The sequence below is a fragment of the Pelodiscus sinensis genome, chromosome 11 (assembly GCF_049634645.1).
Source record: "Pelodiscus sinensis isolate JC-2024 chromosome 11, ASM4963464v1, whole genome shotgun sequence".
NCBI lineage: Eukaryota > Metazoa > Chordata > Testudines > Trionychidae > Pelodiscus > Pelodiscus sinensis.
Window position 1 is genome coordinate 18,109,818 of NC_134721.1, and position 19,735 is coordinate 18,129,552.

Below are 19,735 nucleotides of genomic sequence, written 5' to 3' on the forward strand. Positions count from 1 at the left end.
CTCAGACACTTGGATGAGTTTATGATAGAGGACAAACATGGATATTAGTATTAATATAAAATTTCAAAGTTTTAGAGTCTTTTAGCAATTCATTTATGTTGGCTGGAATTTAGGGATAATTAACATTTACATATGTTGTAATGATTACAAAAATTAAATGATTAACACAAAAAGTTCAATGTAATTGAAAACTATTATTTATTCTTCTGAGGCTGATACTAAGCTTTTTATCTCAAGATGCTTTACAAACACCAAAATAATTGTTTTTAATGCTGCAAGGTACCACTGTGATAATTTCATCTGATCTCCTCCATAACACAAGTCATAGAATGTTATATGCAACTCCTGTGTTTGAGCTAGACCATGTCTTTGAAAAGACATCCAATCTTGATTTAAAACATCACAAAAATTAACAAATATTAACTCACAGCATCTTTGTTCCCCAGATATCATTATGTTGTCAAACCCTGGCCATAGTCACACCCACCAAGTTCTCACATGGCCCTTTGTACTCTAGGAATAAAATCCTGGCCCTACTGAATTCAGCACCAAAACTCCCATTGACTTTACTAGGTTGGAAGCAGATCTGAGGTTTTTCACACAGTGTCACCTTACCCTGTTTTGGGTAAAATTAAACAATATAACAGACAGCGCAATTGGTCTTCTCAAGTCTACAGTTTCCATAGCTGTTACCATTGTGGAACTACTGTCACAGGGACTTATAGGACAGATGAATCATGGTGTAGTCAAAGGCAACAATACTTGACAGAGTGAGAAGTCCTAATTCTGTAGTTTTGGTCAGCAGACTACATTCTCCCTATATTCCAACCACGTATATTATATTAATAGAGATCGATTAGAACAATCTGAAATCCAAGTCTGAATTTCTGTTTCCTTAAAGGAGTAAACTCTATAAGCTGAAAGTCTGAAGACTACATTGAAATCCAAACTTCCCCAAAGAGTAAGATTTAGAGTTTCAAAGAGTTAGATTAAAATAATGGACATAGATCTATAGTGGTATCCAGGCTTTTGTTTAATCCCTTCTCTATGTTGTTAATTAGCCTGTAGAACTCCAATGTGTATTTGCATAACAAAATACAAGTAAAATGTTAAGTTGGAGGGGACTGCAAAAATTACAGAAATTTATATCCCATAACCTGCCATGATCCGCCTTTCAGCAATTAAATCCAGCACTGGGTAATGTGCAGGTGGGCAAGTCAAAATTAGCATAAAAGTAAAATCATTCCTTCTGTTTATATAATTTGTGTGCATTTGTAATCAGTGAAATGACAGAACATAAAATAGGACTGCCTGCTGAGATGCAATCTTTAATCTTTGTCACAGATTAATCACCTACCTATAAAATAATAGAGACTCTTCTATTATAATTAAACTGACTATAAATGGCTAAAGTTACTGACAATTCTTACCTCTTGTGTAAAAATGTTTGATATCACTTGAAGGATTGTAGCAGGGTGGTACTCACCTTCTGGAAGCTTTCCCATCTGGCTGAGTTCACGTACTTGCACTGTTCTTTGACCCTCGTAGCTACATAACACTCTAGCTGAGTCATACTCTCTGTGAATCACAACCCCTTCTGAGGTATATGTTCATCAGGGACCCATATTGGTGCCCTCTGTATGTTCTCTCAGTCTATTTCTCACTCCAATGAAGAGTGATACCTCCAGGTGACAGTATCCTTCCCCTTACCTCAAGGCTCTATCACAGTTAACAAACAGTGCCCCACCTGGAGCTCTCCGTGGTGCTGCTTAGCCAGCCAGTAACCCATGGTCTTCTTTCCTTAAGATCTTCAGTGGCACTGAGCCAGCTCTGGTCCTACAGCTCCTTTTATAGGGCCTTTCTGGCCCCTGATTGGCCACTTCCTCCTGCAGACATTCTAGCCTCCTTGGAGGACTTCTCTCTGGCCCTTTTTGGGCTCAGGGCCTGGTCTGCCCCATCACAAGGATTTACAAAGAAATAAAAATATTTGAGATTTAGGAGGTTAGAACCTGTATTTTAGTTTACTCTTGTTTAAATTCTTTTTTTTTTTTGTTCAAATTGATGTTGGAAAGGCTGAAATCCAAAGCAAATAGTGGCTGGCACAAAACATCTCTGGGTAGTGAGGGTTCAGAATCTGTTTGTTTTTTTAAAAACAATTAAATGGTTCTACTCATAAATAAGCATATTATAAGAGGCTGGTATTTGCTGTTGACATTTTGCAAATGAAATAGCTGTGAAAAACACAGCGAGATTGCAGTGCAAGAAAATGGTATTACATGTATGAGAAAACAACTGTTGAAATTACATAAAGTTGGAGTGCAAAAGAAAGAGAAAAATACTGGTAACACATGAGGCATTAATGTTACATCAATGACAAGAACAGATGTCAGTGGAGAGTTAGAAGTCTCCATGGTTTAATTAATGATAGATAGGCCATCTAAACTCATTTTATGTGGTTTGACTCACTAATAAGTTACTCCATTTTTATACAAATGTGTCTTCATTGGCTTCATTGCATTTAATTGGTAAGTAAATTGTAACAGTTTTAATAAAAGAACCTGTCATTAATTACATACATATATATCAATCATACAAAGGCAGATCTGTCTGTTAAAGCCCAAAGAGCCCAACCACATGAAATCCACATCCTGAGCTGATCTCTAAGCAACTGTTATCACAAGTGAAACAAAACTACTGCACAAGGTTTCCTCTGTTGTTACAAACAAGCCATGAGAGGAGCAGAAAACCAGTATTGCCAGCTCTTGAATCTTGCAACATTTTGGTGGTTTTGTTAAGGCCCCAACTTCTAGAGGCAAGGTGAGTGAGACAGCCTGCAACCCATATTCACCTCTTTTACAAGACTATGTTAAATTTTGTACAGAGCATACTATGTAAGGCATCATTTTCACATCATTATTGTCCTGGTAAAAGACACATAGCAACACGACATATAAAAATATAAGCTTACACTGTATGCTATTACCCAGGACATGTTCCAACACTTTTCGGTCAGCAGCCACAGAGAAGTTCCCCAGATACAAAGGGTTAGCCAATGCCTCAGCCAGGTTTCAATAGTATCAAAGGGACAATTACCTGATTAAGTGGCCATTCTTTTGGCTGGCAAAATAATATGGGCAGAAAATCTACATTTTGACAGCTACGTCTAGACTACATGCCGCTGTCGCCAGAGGCATGTAGATTAGGCTACCAGGCACAGGAAAATGAAGCGGCGATTTAAATAATCGACGCTTCATTTAAATTTACATGGCTGCCGCGGTGAGCCGATCAGCTGTTTGTCGGCTCAGCACAGTAGTCTGGACGCGCGGGTGTCGACATCAAAGGCATTTGTCGACCACCCAGGTAAACCTCATTCCAGGAGGCATACCTGGGTGGTCAACAAATGCCTTTGATGTTGACACCCATGCGTCCAGACTACTGTGCTGAGCCGACAAACAGCTGATCGGCTCAGCGCGGCAGCCATGTAAATTTAAATGAAGCGGCGATTATTTAAATCGCCGCTTCGTTTTCCTATGCCTGGTAGCCTAATCTACATGCCTCTGTCGCCAGAGGCATGTAGTCTAGACGTAGCCTAAAGAAGCAGTTTAAAGTTCCTGTCCATACCACTCTATGACTCCTAAACATCTCAGGGAGATGATTTTTGTGTAAGAAAAAGGGTTATAAGCTATAATGGCATATGCTCCAAATAATCTTCCATTTGCTCTCTATCCCTGACATCATTAACACCGGTGGAACAAGGAAGCAGAATTGGACTTGGAGGGGACTCTGACTGAAAAAGGTTCACCAAGTGAAGTTTGGTGTTAGTTGTGTTTTACCTTTTATTTCTTTATAACCAATTCTGACATACTCATCATTACTAGTTGCCACTTTAAAAAATCAATTTTTCTGTAGTTAATGAATTTGTGGTGGTGTTTTATGTTAAGGGGTATGTTTGAAGTGTTCCAGAAACTTCATTTGGGATAACAAGAGTTGTACATATAATTTTACAATGATTTATCACAGACTTTATATAACTTCTATTACCTAAGAGGGTGCAGTGCAGTAAAAGATGCACACTTCTGGGGGAACACCTGGCACTCGGAGTTTGCTGGTATTGCCCTGTAATGTAAAGTGGCTGGCTATAGAATTCATATAGTAGAGATGGGCATGATTTATGTGTTGGAGGCTTTATGTAGCAAACAAGGGATGGTTCTCACAGCAAAGTGAGATAAAAACACTTCAAACTGGAGAATTAAAAGGACACAATTGGTCCATCGATCCAGACTGTATCCATAGTGAGTATCTTAGACAGAAATGTACCTATTTTCAAAATAAACCTATTATGATTGCACAGAAAAACTTGAAAACATCACTGGAGAGCCCCTTAGAGGTCCTGAAAACAGAAGGCAAATAAAAGAAACCAAAATTTGTTCTTTAAGAAAAATCTAATGATTTTTAAGCCAATCTCATTAATTTCTTATGCCTGACTCTTGATTTTGAATGAATACAATCGAGAACACTGCAAAGCATCCCACATATTTATCTGTTAAGTGATTTAGTGCTGAGAACAGGAAGTGACTTTAATTGACCTTTTAATGATTTACTCATTTTTAAAGTTCAAATGAGATTTTTATTTCCAAATCATTGTGTTACTGATGAATTGTCTGGTCATATAATTTATTCACTTTATTTTGTTGAAAACCTCATTTAACCATTGAACTACAATTGTCTTGGACTTATCATGAACGAAAATATATGCGTTCCTCTCCTTTTAGTGATGTGAACCTCCCTTTCTACTTGAAGAATAGTCCTGTAGTCACAAATCTACTGGAAGAGACCGAATATTTGTGGCCTTTTTTTATCTTATCTAACACTTTTCTAAGGAGGGGGTGGGGCTTAATAGATCTCAACAAAAGGTTTATTTGGAGTCTAACTAATGAAAATGGAACAAATTTGGCTTTTACTTCCATGGCTGTAGAAGCATCTAGTATCCATGAAAGGGGGTAAGGAGTCCACCAACTCAGGGAAGCTGACAGCCTGTGTATGCCCCATGGCAAAGGGGCATGGTTCCACACTCATAGAAAAGCTGGGCCTTGGTCAATAGGCATGGGCGGGGGCAGCCAGCCCTCTGTACTGCCCAGAACATGGTGTGCCCTCTCCTGCCCTCAAAGCCACATGGAACACTCAGCGTGGTACTCAGGTGGTGATTTAAAGGGCCTAGTTTCTGCCTGCGGCAGCTGCCACAATAGCAGCAGCCGTGAGCCCTGTGTCTCTTAGAACTTATGGGCCCTGGGGCAACTAGCCCTCTCCCCCACTCCTTTTGGTTCAATCCTGTAAAGGATTTCTTTTTTAGCAGAACATGGATGAGGAGGGAGGGGTATAGAATGGGGACTGCGGACACTAGTATCGGCACAGATCTTTGGGGCTTATTGCCCCTCACATAATGTTTTGAGGTCAGAGTAGCTGCTTCAGCCAAGCGGGTGAAAAGCATTCTTTCTCAGAATCCTACCCTCAACCAAGCCTCCCATCAAAGTATCTAGGACATGACCCAATAACTGATGCTGAGTCCCTGTATTTAGCTCAGTAAGAAATATGCTTTCCCTATCATTAGTGCCTTTCATTTGAGGATCTCAATGTGATTAACATTTATTAACAAAGCTTCAAAACACTTCATTGTGGTTGGGAGGCATCTCCCAGGAAATATTAACAATGTGGGATATTAAGCATTGCTAAGAAAATTGTCAGTGTAGAAAATATCAAGAGATCTTTTCCTCCAGTCAAGAAATACAGCTACTGCAGATGTGGAGCACAGCAGTTGTTTAAGAGTGGATAGCCACACACAGTGAAAACACATGGCAATTTGGGATAAGGGGTGAATAATAATAATGCCTTCTAAAGAAACTGCAGGAAAAGAATCAAGCAGGCGGAGTGTAATTAGCCAGCTGGAATTTGGTCAGGATACTGGGCTTAACATGCTTAGTCTTATGCGGTGTGATTTTTAATTATAAGATATAGTCAGATGACATCTCCAGCAGCCACCAGGACTCCAGTAGTAATTGAAAGAGAAAGTTCATATTAACAGAATCAGAAGGTGCATGTGTATCAATGCTAGCAAATCAATGGAGCAGGCAATGGGCTTTTAGGTACCTTTAACACAAGTGTTCAGGGAATGAAAAAAATCTCACAAACTCACACCAATGGCTAAATCTTGACCCATCTTATGGAATACTTATGCACATATCTATGAGATTCATTGAAAAGGACTCTGTTACAACTCTAGAGATAGTGAGATAAAACTAACAGGAATTCCAAGAAGAAACAATTCTGCCATGCTGATTCTTTTCTGAAATTAACATAACACCATACAGTGTTCCAACTTCATTATACTTCCTACATTTTTCTTTATAATCTGCAATGTTCAAAAAGCTGTAATGAGCTTGAAAAATCTTAGATTTACACTGCAAGCTCTTCAAGTCAGGGGCCTTGTTTACAGACATGTCTGCAAAGTGTCTTGCTCATTGGTGGCATGATAGGAATTATAAATAGCAATAATATTGCTACTGATGGATATACCTACTTCAGCTACATTATTTCCAGAGAACATGTTTATCCGTCTTGTTAGCACTATTGCTATTAAACAGAGAAACACATGCACCAGAGTTGTCTGAAGCATTAGTATAATGAGCAAAATTGGTTACATCAGAACATAACACAAATGTAAGAGGATATGGTTTTGCTACCCAGACCATGAATAAAGATGGATGGCAAATGAAATAGCTATTCCAATGAAATAATATATCTAGTCATCCAAAGTTATACAAAGCTCTAGTAACTGGTATTGAATGTCATAGCCACCAAGTGCTATGGATGGAAAAACGGCTTATTCTTTGCAGAAAATTTGGCTCACTCATGAAAGAATAATAATTGTTTTTGTTCATACTATACCAGTTAGTAAGAGAGGATGCAGAAAGGCTGAAACTAATAATTTACAGGGTGCAGCAGAGTCACTGTCAAGTTGCAAGTATTTATTGTATACCCATTTCTCCCCCACATAATGACTTCAAGGCTATTACTTTGCTTTGCAAGGGTTGCTGAGAGGATACAAATAATCCTCCCTAATTTGTATCTGTCCTACTTCATTTACCATTTTTACAATAATTGTAATGTTTCCCTGGTGTACATGAAAATGAGTTGCTTTTCTTGATGGTATATTTTCAGATAGCGGGGAAAGGGAAGGTAGGGTAGTGGAAAGGAATAGAGTGAATGTGCATGGATTAATTCAAAAGTAGTTTATTATAATGCCTTTATGCATCTGCTCACCCTTGTGGGATTTAGAACCTAGATCTGCAACCTTTTTGCAATAATATTTATTTACATGTGACATTCTATTTAACTTAAGGGAATTGGATACGTGAATACACGTAATACCACGTTTAATTAAGACAATATGTTATAGTGGTTATTCCCTGAGATGTCCAGAGTCATTCAGAGGGTCTGGACACATAATTCTGTTCATTTTTAGAAGAATGGGACACCCAGATCCCTTAGGCATCTCTGAAATTCTCAGCCTTGACCATCTAAACATTTTAGTTTTTGTTCATAGTTTAGGATTAATCAAAATAGCTAACTAATATAACATTGCAAATGGCCAGTTTAGCTTCCCAAATACATTGAAGTATAATATTGCATTTGGCTAAGAGTGGCATTAAAATTCATGTTGACATGATCTAGTGGAAGCAATCAGGACCAGTGTTTGGCAATGGACTATTAGAAGTATGAGAAACTCAGAGGTTTCAAAAATAAGGGTTCTGATGAATGTAACACTGTCCACACATTGATGGCTGAAGGCAAGGATCATACCTTCAACACAAAGGGCTTGATCCAAAGCCTGTTAGTATCAATAGGGAGACTGTCATTGACTGTAGAGGGCTTTGTGTCTTGTACCAAAAGTACAAATCCCGAGCACTGATCTTAAGGGCGACTCCTTTAGTTATATGTAGCAAGCTACTGTATCAATATGCCATTCAATAGAGGGCAAAAAGACCCTTCAGACAAAGACAAACACTGTTGGTTTACACAAAGATGTTGTATCATATTCTGTTACCCAAGAAATCTGATGGGCTTCAAAAGCAATGTGAGTAAGTGTGGTCATATCCAAAGATATCAGTATGGATTTTGGTTTGCTTGGGTTCATACTCCATCAATGTCACTCGGGTTTCATAGTAAACCAAACATTTAGCTTGCCTATTATTTTTTCTATAAGCCTGATGGCAGAGGAAAGATGCTCTAGAATCCTAGACAGATAATTATTTTAAATTCAGTAGTGAATTATTTTGCTAATTCAGCAAGTTTCCAATATTTGATTTAAGGTAATGAATATTTAAATATGTATTTTAAGTGGATTGAGTTTTCAGAAATTTCTATACATACGGAATATGAAAGACAACAGTATGCTTTCACGCTGCTTCTGAAATAAGTCAAATGAATGCAAGAATTGCATAAAAAAGCAGAGTACATATCTTGGGGCTGCAAACAGATAGATCAATGGATGTTCCTGTGCCCATGCACAGGATAAAATTGTTGTCTCAATGATGTTAAATTAGAGTCTGTGCAGACTGCTTTAGTACAGGGGTGGGCGATAAGTGACCCACAAGCTGCATGCATTTCGCCAGGGTTAGCACCTGGCGGCCTGGCAGAGTCTTTATTTACTTGTGAGTCCACAGGTACAGTCCCTTGCAGCTCCTGTTGGCCAGGCATCACCATTCCGAGCCAATGAGAACCATGGGAAGATGTGTCCCAATCCGTGCCATTTCCTGCCACTTCCGTTGGCGGAGAATGGCAAACTGCAGTTAATGGGTTTTGCTTTGGGTTTTTTGCTGGTAGGTCTTGCTTTCTCTTTACTCCACTTTACTCTCTTGCTCTTCTTTTATGGGATGGACAAAGTCATTCCATGGAAAAGTTAGATGATAAAATGGAATTAAGCAAACAACAATAGTAGCATAAGAAATACCATAAATATCATTATTCACTGCACAGAATTCTCCCTGACCTCAATTGCATTTCTGGCTTTTCATGGGACAAGTGTGTACAGTATGCAACAAGGAATAATGGCAGAGAATTATACTCCTTACTTAACATATACAAAGGACATACTAGTGTGACAGATGCATATAGATCTATGCAACAAAGTCCATTTATTATTATAGATATTGCTGAGGCTGAGAAGAAATTGCCATTATTTACATGTACAAGCAGCTAGCTTAATTGGAGTTCTAAATGATCCCTGCAATAATGGCAAAAAACAACCTCTTTATTTAAAAATTCAAAAAATGTCCCTATGAAGACAAAAGATACCAGTGACAGGAACCATGAACAATGAAGAGAAAATGAAATGATCTGCTGTTGACATAGAAAGCCCATTAATAATAAACAACTTACCGTCACAATACATTTGAGGACAGGCTATTAGAAGCTATTTTCTATCTCATCTGATTGATCAATCTAAGGACAAATAAAACAGAAAGGATAATGTCTATGTTTATAATGCTCCCCCTAACCCTGCTCAAAGAGACAATGATACCTGATGAGATCAATTTTACCACAGATAATTTTGCTGGACAATTAGAGGTATTGTTTTATGGACTGCGTAACGGCCAACATTGCTTATGCTGGATTAAAGCCAAAGTAGCTAGAGAAGCATGAAGAAGACCGAACAGGCTGGCGTGCTCTCATACAACATGCCTATGACAACTTTGAAGAGCAGCTACGCATACGCCTGATTTATGCTCATGAGAGGAGAAAAGCAACAGTAGCAGCCACACCGACAAAGCCAGGACAATTCCTTTGCCCCCACTGTGAACACCCATGCCGTTACAGGCTTGGACTCCTCAGCCACATGCGAGTCCACAACTGATGAGCCTGTGCAAGCTCAAGATGTCATCGTTGGACATGATAGACTACCAAAAAAAATGTATGGCCTTATGTTTTGCACATGCACATAATTATGCCTTTCATTGGCATGTGCACACAATCATGGCTCCTGAAGAAAAGTAACCCCATTTATCCTTTCATTAAGTAATTTGTCTCTTATCATAGAATAATAGGACTGGAAGGGACCTCGAGAGGTCATCGAGTCCAGCCCCCCGCCCTCAAGGCAGGATCAAGCTCCGTCTACACCATCCCTGACAGATGTCTATCTAACCTGTTCTTAAATATCTCCAGAGAGGGAGATTCCACCACCTCCCTTGGCAATTTATTCCAATATTTGACCACCCTGACAGTTAGGAATTTTTTCCTAATGTCCAATCTAAGCCTCTCCTGCTGCACTTTAAGCCCATTACTCCTTGTCTTGTCCTCAGAAACCAAGAGGAACAAATTTTCGCCTTCCTCCTTGTGACACCCTTTTAGATATTTGAAAACCGCTATCATGTCCCCCCTTAATCTTCTTTTTTCCAAACTAAAAAAGCCCAGTTCATGAACCCTGGCTTCATAGGTCATGTTCTCTAAACCTTTAATCATTCTTGTCGCTCTTCTCTGTACCCTTTCCAATTTCTCCACATCTTTCTTGAAATGTGGTGCCCAGAACTGGACACAGTACTCCAGCTGAGGCCTAACTAGTGCAGAGTAGAGCGGCAGAATGACTTCACGAGTTTTGCTTACAACACACCTGTTGATACAACCTAGAATCATATTTGCTTTTTTTGCAACAGCATCACACTGTTGACTCATATTCAACTTGTGGTCCACTATGACCCCTAGATCCCTTTCCGCCATGCTCCTTCCTAGACAGTCGCTTCCCATCTTGTATGTATGGAACTGATTGTTCCTTCCTAAGTGGAGCACTTTGCATTTCTCTTTATTAAACCTCATCCTGTAGTTTGAATGAACATCTAAGAGTTTGAATTTGAGCCCCGAAAGGCCATTCACTTGTTGCAGTGCAAATTTAATTTCCTTCATGACCACTGTTTAAAGGGCAAATGCACGTAAGGGATTTTTATACTATGCCTGTGTATTTGCATTTGAAAAATGGAGGTTGGTATGGAAGTGCACAATTTTGCACGCATGCTGCCTCAGTTAAGCAAAATCTGACTTGAAAATGAGCCCTTTAATTTCAATACATAACAATCCTTATTGAACTGAGGGTGTGCAGAACTTTTGCTGGAGCCTTCAATTGTCAGATAATGATTTGCAAAAAGCACGGGAGTAAATGCGTTTCCATACTTTTGCATGGGATCAAGATCTGGAGTGAAATCCTTAACCCATTGAAATCAATAGGCATATTTCCTTTGACTTCAGTGCAGCCAGGATTTCTTTCCTGAACTTCCCCAATGTTCAAAGGTATTCATATCCTGGGTTTTTATTTGGTCTGTTATGTAGCTAGGTAACAGCTGTACAGTTAAAATCTGGAATTGAATTTCTCCTAGGACAACAATTTTGGTTTTGATCCTCTCCCATGGCACAAATAATATTAACATCCTTTGAATTCTGTTATCTTGAGAAACCAAGACAATTACATTGCTGTCTCATTTTTAAAAGCATAAGCTCCACGGGCGGTATATTAAAGACAGGCTTCTATTATGATGATTTATTCATATCACTTTTTTATACAGGTATTAGCCACCTTTAAGAACATAAAATGAAAAATAATAGCAGTTCAGAGTAGGGAGTAGAAGCAATAGTCTCAGCTGCTGTAAATGAGCACAAACTCCTTTGACTACACGCACCCATTTATATTTGGTAAGAATCAGGCCCTTAGTTCTCATATTTGTAGAATAGACTCGAAAACATTTCAGAGTAACTGAGAGGGCATCATTAGTCTTTCTTTTACCTGATAGCATGAAAGATTTTTTCCTTTCTACTGTTGAAATCCAAATCCCAGAATTTCAGAGGAAGAGAAAGATGTTAAGTTCTTTGTCCTAATTCAAAGAGAAAAGAGTGATACAAATGTACCTCCCAATTAACAGAACAAAATGTTTCAGAATGAGAAAAGATACGTATATTATTTTATGGCAGCATTACAAATCTTCTATGTAAAAGCAAGAAGTCTCTTTCTGATCTTAAATTCCAAACTGCATTATTCATATAGAGCTCATTAAAAATAAATAGGAAAAATTCCTCATCTCTACATCCTCCTTACAGATCTCTCTCAGATACTGGATGTTGTCACCTATAACACAGAAAAAAAGAAAAATACAAATGCAAATTCTCTTCTGTGGGAAGCAGTATTAAATATAGCTCTGTAGTCAAAATACACATTCAATTTGAATTATATTGTTCTTTGGAACACAATGTCAGAACTGACATTCTTAAGGGGCACAGCTGCTATAATCACACACACACACACACACACACACACACACCTACCTACCTCTTTGGCTCCATTCACAAAATGGAGATACCCCCTCTGGAATCTATCATCACATTTGATCAGAAAGCCAGGTGGATTAAAATATCTCAGTTTCCATTTTCTTGTAAACTAGGTGAAGAAAAAGTAACAATAAGAAAGATTGTCCAAAACATAGATGAATGGCAAGCTGGGAGGGTGAAGAGACAATGTAAAATTTGTCACACTGAGGAACTTTGTATTTCCTTCACTGATTCAGTGCATGGAATTTTAGCCAGGTTGGGTGCTTGTTTGTCTGGAGGGAACAAAATGTGGTGAGGTAGATCAGCATAGATCTATTTATTCCAATATAGTTATGTCAATTTACATTGACACAGTAGTCCTACATATTTTTTATCTGAATATCAGTTATTTTTGCTGTTTGTGAATCTGAGAAAATTTTGTCTAGATCCATGTCCCTCCAGTCTTGAAAGTTCTATTCTATTCCACCAAAGTTCTTAAACTACTCTCATATCATGGTACCAGTGTTGCATGATGCATTGGGATTAGCATTTGTCACACGCGGTTCATTCTCTCTTTCATATTTTCCATAGAGGGATGGTGTGACAGGGAGGCAGAGCCCCCGCACTTGCAGCCCTTCCCCCCTCACGGGGGACAGGCAGCAGAGTGATGCCGGGCAGACACCGTCGCCCCGTGTGGCCGAGACGGGGCAGCAGAATGGCTCAACACAGGTCCCACCAAACGGCGCTGAGGAGCCCTGGGCGGCAAGGCCCGGTTCATGTTGCAGCAGTACCGCACAAGGGGCTGACCCCCTCCCCCCGGTGTTGCCGGGCAACCGCACGTTGCTCAAGCTGGCAGAGCCGACACACTAGGGGCTGGCCGGGGAGGCATTGCCGGGAGACACAATATGTCCCCTGTGAGTCGTGGGTGGGGTGATGTCAGCGGGGATGCCAAAGGGCGGACCAGGGCAGAGGCCAAGGGGATAAAAGGGAGGCTAGAGAAGACACAGGGAGGTGACAAAGATGTGGGAGGAGAGGAGGACAATAGACAGAGGAAGGAAGAAGGAGCTGAAGAGAGACTAGGAGAGGAAAGGTCCAGGGTGCGAGAGACTGCGGATGAAAGGGTATGGCGCATGCAGAGTGCTGGGAGGGAATGCCCAGCGGACGTGGAGCCTGGTAAGCCAAAAGGGAGAGGAAGTGGTCCAGGGCAGGGCTAGGGAGGTAAGTCTGCGGACTGGTGAGTGAAGGGGCTACACCCTGTCAATCAGGTAAGAGGGAGAGGCATGGCTGACTCTCTACCTTAAGGTCCTGGATCGGGACTCAGAGAGAGGACAGATCCGAGTCCCCCTTTCCTGCCTACTGCCCCAGCTGACTGGAGCAGCATCACAGAAGCAGCCAGGAAGGTAGCCCTGCAAGGCCCGATGGGGTCAGTAATTAGAGGACTAGACTAATGAGTCCTTTCACAGATGGTTATGTGTACAATACACCATTTTGTTTGGATAGGCTTGGGAAAGAGGTTGATCTGTGTTGTTTTTTACTGTCCACATTGTTCTGTGTTTATATTTGAGAAGCAAAAAGAAAAAGTGCACTATGCACGTTGAAGATGGCAAGATTTGGAGTCCTTAGTCTCAGTGACAGTTCACTCTGATGTCCCTGAGATAGCTTAGTCTACTGTACAGATGGACTGAATCTTTACGGTAGGACCATACCATTGTCCCTGAGGAACAGAGTTGGTATCATCTGCAAATTTAATAATCATACTCTCTCTACCATCATCTAGATCACTAATGAAGATATTGAAGAGAACTGGTCCCAAAACGGACCCCTGCGGAACCCCACTTGTTATGCCCTTCAAGCATGATTGTGATCCATTAATAACTGCTCTCTGAGAATGGTTATCCAACCAGTTATGCACCCACCTTATAGTAGTCCCATCTAAGTTGTATTTCCTTTGACAGTGTCAAATGCCTTTCTAAAGTCTAAGTATGCGATGTCCACCACTTTTCCTTTATCCACATGATTTGTTATCCTGTCAAAAAAAGCTATCAGATTGGTTTGACATGATTTGTTCTTTACAAATCCATGCTGGCTGTTACCTATCACTTTATTTTCTTCCAAATGTTTGCAGATGAATTCCTTAATAGCTTTCTCCATTATCTTCTCTGGCACAGAAGTTAAACTGACTGGTCTGTAGTTTCCTGGGTTGTTCTTATTTCCCTTTTTATAGATGGGCACTATATTTGCCCTTTTCCAGTCTTCTGGAATCTCTCCCAGCTTCCATGATTTTTCAAAGATGATAGCTGAAGAATCAGATACTTCCTCTATAAGCTACTTGAGTATTCTAGGATGCATTTCATCTGGCCCTGGTGACTTGCACACATCTAACTAAAATAAATAATTGTAAAATTATAAATGCAGCTCTCCTCACATTTCTCTTTTTCAGGCTAGACCAAGGTACTATCCAAATATTAACAAAAAGAACTTCATTCTGATAGAGAGCTGGACCCATAAATTTAAGTAAAAGCCCATGGAATGAAGTGAAGCAAAGTGCAAATGTTGAGAGTTTATATGTTTGTAAACTTACACGTGCAGAAACTACAGCTAATACAAGAGGCAATGTATCCTGAAATAAGAATTATTCAAATGTATATCATTTACCTCCAACTTCCTTGAACTAATATATTTGATGTATGTGGAAAATATGAAATAAGGCCAAATTCTTTCCTTGAATATTGCTGCTAATATAAAATCTTTATGCAATCATAAAATTACACGGTGCTTTAAAAGCAGATGGTGTAGTGGGAGTCTTTCCACAAGCCTGGCCCTTAGGCAAGGTGAGCGAGGCAGTTCCCAGCCCCGCCCACCTGGCTTGGCCATGCTGCCTTGGGCCCTCACACTGTTTGGCTGGGTCTGTCTTTCCATTCACTTGCCTTGTGTTTGGAAGTCACTGCAGATCTGAGACCTGCAACAGGTTCCTTGTGGGTGGACCTTTGTGTTCATGTTGGGTCCCAAATTCCTAGGATATGTCTACACTGAAACACTATTTCAAAATAACTAGTGTTATTCAGAAATTACTTAGTCTGCATCTACACAGCAGGCAGTTATTTCGATATCCTGTCAAGTTAGAGGATTTCTTACTCCAACTCCTGTAACCCTCATTGTATGAGGAATAAGGGAAGTCGGAGGAATACTCTGTTTTGAAATAGGTGCTGAGTAGATGCTCTGTATTTAGAAATAAGCTATTTCAAGATAAGCTACGTAACTGACGTAGCGCAATTTGTGTAGCTTATTTCGAGTTAAGCCCTGCAGTGTAGATGCACTCTATGAGGCCTATGCTCTCCTGAAAATATTTCTTTTCAGGATCAAGCCTTGAGATAGACAAGAAAAAACAGAATCCTCGGATAACAGTTCAGGGAGGGGAGAGAAGAGATGAAGAGATGATTCCTGGGAAAAAATAGTTGTTAAGTACAAGAGAGATGGGGGCATCTGAAGTGTGAGAAATTTTCATGCAAACAGAATGGACAGCAAAATAGGAAATATCAAAGGTGTCAAAAAGACAAAGGGGAAAACAAAGGCTGGCTGGAAGAAGAGCAAGTGAAACGCCCATTAAAATCTATAGCCACAAAACCACACATGAAGTCAGATTCTGATTGTATGAAAAAGTTGGGGGTGATATCCTGGTCCACTGAAGTAAATGGAAAAACTCACAATGAAGTTGGTTGGGCCAGGATTTCATCCCTATGTCTGCATTATGCCCAGATCAATAGCTTTATACCCTCATTGGGGTAATGTATCTTTGTCTATTATTACGCTAACAACAGTTCTCAAAATGATGTTTGTGCACCGTAGGATTTTGACTGGCACTGATGAATAGACCTAGCAGATGTATACTAGCAATCGGTGCCATTGGCCGAAGAATAGCAATGCTTATTCTGACATAGAAGTGTTTTACCTGTGGCATGTGCAGTAAATGAGTTGACTTAAATGGAACTAAGGAAGCGAAATACTATAAGAAATATAAAATATAGATGGGAATGCTTAGTTACTTTATCTATTTTCTCTTTGATGTGTAATTCCTATATATGCCAAATGCAAGTTACAATATGCCTTCAGGGAGAACACCGTTTTCCATATTTGTTTCTTTTTAGTACTACATACTTCAACAAATAAAAATGTTGACAATAAACCAAGATTTGCAAGGAATAATTTACTGCATGAATGACATTTTAATTCACTAATAAGATGCACCAGGGTTTGAAATATTGGACAATTATTCACATAGATACGCTATGTTAGTCACAACACCTGAGCATGAGTTATTGCACAACAATATTAGCCCTAACAACTAATTGCAATTATAGCTTCATTTGTATGTTAGGTGGGTTTGTGAGGTGATTTTAACTGGACTACCAAAAGAGTAATTTACAATGTACTTACCTATGATGAATTTACCTCGTTATCTCTAGCCTGCATATTTATACCTGCCTCTGGAAATTTCCACTAAATGCATCTGACAAAGTGGGTCTTTGCCCATGAACAGGGGCAGATGACAGTTTTGTGGGGCCCCGGGCAGCGTAAGTATGCGGGCTCCTCCCCCCCTTTGCCAAGCGCATGCGCGGGGCTTTTTGAAGCGCGGGGCCCTAGGCGGCCACCCCATTCGCCCTGCCCTATATCCGCCTGTCAGGGGGCACGAGGGGGTCACCCACCACCATAGCGGGGGTCCGTCGTCTATCCCCAGAATCAGTCCATTCCGTCTGGCCAGGCCTCCGCTCACGGGCGTTTCCCCTCTGGACCCCTTCCGATCACGTATGTCTCTTCGCCACACTGCCCTCCGGCAGTGCCCAAGTCACTCGCTCTGAGCCCCCCTTCCGGGGGTCTGGTGTCTCTCCAGCTAGGCCTTGACGCAGGGCTAGCAGGCTGGCCAGCTGGCTGTCTTGTCTGCCCGAGCGCCCTGGCCCAGCCTGGCCCTCTAGCCCTGCCCTAGCTCCAGAGAGCATCCTGCTCCCTCAGCAGCCAGCTCACACTGCCTGTGTTGAAGCAGCCCTTCCCCTTTATAGCTCCCAGCTGGGCCTTAATTGGCCAATGCCGCCCAGCTGGGCTGAACTCCCCGGGCCTGCTCCAGGCCAGGGTTTGGCTCTTAAAGGGCCAGTACAGGGCAGCTGCCCTGTTACACCGCCCCTGCCCATGAAAGCTTATGCTCCAATACATCTGTTAGTCTATAAGGTGCCAGAGGACTCCTTGTCGCTTTTGCAGATCCAGACTAACATGGCTACCCCTCTGATACTTTACAATGTACTGTGAGTGAAGAGAGCAGAATCTGACCCTCTGTGAAGTCAAAAGCAACAGCAACTTTTTTAAAAACAATAAATATGGTATTCTTAAACACAGGTGGTTTTTCAGAGGCTGTCAAAAGACAGAGGACTATCAAGACCAAGCAAATGACTGGTAATCAAGTTATACTTTCACACACAGAATTAAATCCCAAAAGCCCCTAAAGGAAGGTACTTTAGGTATCTGGATAGTCTCTATAGCCCAGGAGACTATTTATATGCATATAATTAGGTGCATACTAAACTACTTCACTGAATCAAGCCAAAATATTCATTGGCTACGTCTACACTGGCATGATTTTCTGAAAATGCTTTTAACGGAAAAGTTTTCCGTTAAAAGCATTTTCGGAAAAACACGTGTAGATTGGCAAGATGCTTTTCTGCAAAAGCACTTTTTGCGGAAAAGTGTCCATGGCCAATCTAGACACGCTTTTCCGCAAAAAAGCCCCGATCACCATTTTCGCCATCGGGGCTTTTTGTGGAAAACAGTACTGTGCTGTCTACACTGGCCCTTTTGCGCAAAAGTCTTTCGGAAAAAGTTTTTCCAAAAAAGCGGCTGATTTTCGGGAAAAACTTGCCAGTCTAGACACAGCCATTTAGTTCTGATCCAAACATCCCCTGAAATAAAGGCTGGGTAAGGGTTAAGTTCCACACTGAATTCTAGATCCACAGATATTTTAATCTCATCAATATTGACCACTATTTATTTTTATTTATTTTATTTAGGTTTTTTTTACCAAACCTCTCTATTTGAAATATTTGAGGCAGCTTACAAAATTTTAATAATGGATTAATAATTCACAATTTTCATTTTCAAAATCTGCAAACATCACAACCTCAGTGTGAGGGAAGTTAACCAACATTATAATCCCACTTCCACAAATGGGGAAACCCAGTACATGAACAAGTTAAGTGACTTGCCCCTGTCTACAGGATTAATCATTTTCATACCTGGGAATGTAACTCAGGAGTTCCTATCTCCCCAACCTGTGTTAATTCCACAGTTCAAATCCCTCCCTCCTAGTTGTTTCTCAGAGATGTCTGAGACTACAACTGAACTAATGGGGAAAACTATGCAGCTAAATCATGCTAGAGACACTACACCGGTGGGAAAAAACATGTTTATCATATAATAACATAGTAAAGCTGCTATACATATGAAAATATTCATTTTGCTGGAGAATTATCACATTCTGTAGTGTCTCCTGGAATCTTTCGCATTATTGTCAAACAGTGCGAAAGATTTTTTTTTTTAATTTCTCCAGGCAAAAATCACCAATAGCCTTCAAGAAAATTCATATTTTGCTCTAAGCAGAATGTAATAATTTCTGTCTTTGTCAACAGATAGGGTGAAATAGTGCTCTTAAGGCCCAAATTACATAAAACTTCTATTCAATATTTCAGAATTTGCAAGAATTATCTATATTTTGTCATTTTGCAAGACATTTCTCTTGTCGCAGGAGTTTAGATGGAATTTGTAATTCAAAGATGCCTTGTTTAAATAATTTAAGCCAACACTATCTTTTCTCCACACTATACTTAGAAAGAAGGCAAGAGCAACAGGCTTCCTCTGACCCAAGGAGCATGAAAATGGAACTTCTACACCTATGGACCAAACATAACATTACGGTCAGGGGAGTAACTTCTCATAATGCTGTTGTAGACTAAAACAGATGAAGTAATCAGAGAGTTCCTTAATCTCTTCAGGATCTCTTCATTCCTATTTCAGGTGTTCAGACAAGCAGCTAATCTGCTGGAAAGAGTGAAAATGAACCAGCAGTGATGATTTATTAATTCTAAATTGGGTCCCAGGTTAAAGGTTTAGGTGTGGAGAGGCAAACCTTGAAAAATTCCCCTCTTAATTTAAGATGGCGTGGTTTTTTTTATATTATCTCTTTAAAATTACTATTCAAGTGCTGTCATTAACAAAACAAATGCTCAGAAATATATGTCCATATCATACCCTCCAATAGTAAAACCCATAGAATGGGTACTGAGAGCTCTGAAAACACCTCAGTAGCCAGGTCGAAACATCAGTGTTTTACCATGTCTGAACATGGCTCTCA

General features: G+C 40.2%; 1 long non-coding RNA gene across 2 annotated transcripts; it reads right to left on the reverse strand.

The window, feature by feature from the left end:
• Positions 1-6,571: 6,571 nt before the first annotated feature.
• LOC142831010 (uncharacterized) lies at positions 6,572-17,335 on the reverse strand. Of its 2 annotated transcripts, XR_012906596.1 has the most exons (4): positions 17,046-17,335; positions 11,825-11,912; positions 9,436-9,498; positions 6,572-8,920 (listed from the first exon to the last, which is right to left on the reverse strand). It is a non-coding gene; the product is annotated as an uncharacterized LOC142831010 (long non-coding RNA). The 2 variants fall into 2 exon arrangements; XR_012906597.1 differs by lacking the exon at positions 9,436-9,498 and having other exon boundaries at positions 6,572-8,902.
• Between the last annotated feature and the right edge of the window lie 2,400 nt (positions 17,336-19,735).